The following is a 1,485-nucleotide window of genomic DNA, read 5'->3' on the forward strand; positions in this document are numbered from 1 at the left end:
TAACGAAAGCTATTATCCAGAAGAATGTTTTGAATAGCTCTTTTACCTGTCCAAATTGCCCGGCGAGTACTTCAAATTGTTTTACAATAGATGAAGTTGATGAAACACCTAGACCGGCTGAAATAGAAAACATAGAAGCTTTAGACAATTTTGAAAGTATGTTGAGCGACAAAAATGTATTTATCGCTACTGCTAGAAGATTATCGAATTCTCTTACTTCGAATACTCCAGACAATCGAATGCACGAAGCAGTGTTTAAGCTGTTTAGCGCCCTCTTCCTTTGCAAGTGCAGTTGGCTGGGCGGAGGAGCAAATGGTCCGAAGATTCCTATGTACCGGTACAAACATGTCCATCACCTTCTAATGGCCGTTGGTCGAACTTCAAATGAAACTGTAACGTTGAAAAGGGCGCAATTATTTTTAAAATCAAAATTGCTTAATTCCAAGAGCCGCCTTGCTTGCAAGAATATGCGAAAGAGTGTTGTTTGTAAACGAAATAAAAAGAATAATTAAATTACCTTCATAGTTATTCACTGCACTTCCTTCAGTCCACCTGAGTGATAATCGATGTTCAATGTTGTCTTTCTTTGCTTTTTTCCTTCGCTTTGTCTTCTTTGCGGCATCATCGCTTTTGAGCAGCTCTTGAATTAAAATGAAAATAAACATTAATTGAAAAAAATGGGAAAACTCACTAACATTGTGTCCATCATTGACTATGCACTAGACTAAATGATGAAAAAAAATTACCATAAAACGGTGCACTAATGCAGTGCGTAAAACTAATGCATATAATGTTTTCTTACCTTGATGAGTTCGCGTGTCGCAACGATGCGAAGGTCCTGCTTGTGTGGTTCCACCAAATAGTATACCATCTTGTTGTAGAATTGATATACATAGTTTAGTGTGTCTGACGGTGCAGTTTAGTGTGTCTGACGGCATTGTGCCTGTGCATTTTGTGTTCTGTAAATTTCAAATAATAACGTTAGAAATGGTAACAATCACATCTAACCAATTAACTTACCTTTTTGTGAAGTGTTTGCCTTGCCTGTTTGCTAACGTCGTTTGCGGATGTGATGCTCAAAAAAGTTTTTATAATCTACATTGCTATTTTTACTATTGTTATGTCGATTACACAGTTAAACGCAAAAGTTGATGTTGGGTACATAGTAATATAACTGAGGCTTTGTCATGTTACATATCCTGGCCTCAGGGCAATTAGCCATTTAAGTTATATGCACATTATATGAAATGCAATTGGTTATATTTTGTGCTCAAATTTCACAATATATACTTCCTATGAAAAGCTTTCATCCGTGTGTAGTAATCAACTTTACATAACTAAATGCTCTCTAGTTTGATCTACGCAAGAGAATTCCTAAGTTTTGTGTGTATTGTTTCATATTTTATGTTATATATGTTATACCAATTGAGTAAGGTTAAAACCTTACTTCGACGAAACTATGGTTCTTTGTCATGGCTAAGCAAA

The 1,485-nt window shown here is 35.8% G+C and overlaps 1 long non-coding RNA gene across 1 annotated transcript; it reads right to left on the minus strand.

Moving 5' to 3' along the window:
- Positions 1-905, minus strand: LOC120951818 (uncharacterized). Its single transcript, XR_007451887.1, has 3 exons — positions 803-905; positions 518-640; positions 1-390 (listed from the first exon to the last, which is right to left on the minus strand). It is a non-coding gene; the product is annotated as an uncharacterized LOC120951818 (long non-coding RNA).
- Between the last annotated feature and the right edge of the window lie 580 nt (positions 906-1,485).

Source organism: Anopheles coluzzii, chromosome 2 (assembly GCF_943734685.1).
Source record: "Anopheles coluzzii chromosome 2, AcolN3, whole genome shotgun sequence".
NCBI lineage: Eukaryota > Metazoa > Arthropoda > Insecta > Diptera > Culicidae > Anopheles > Anopheles coluzzii.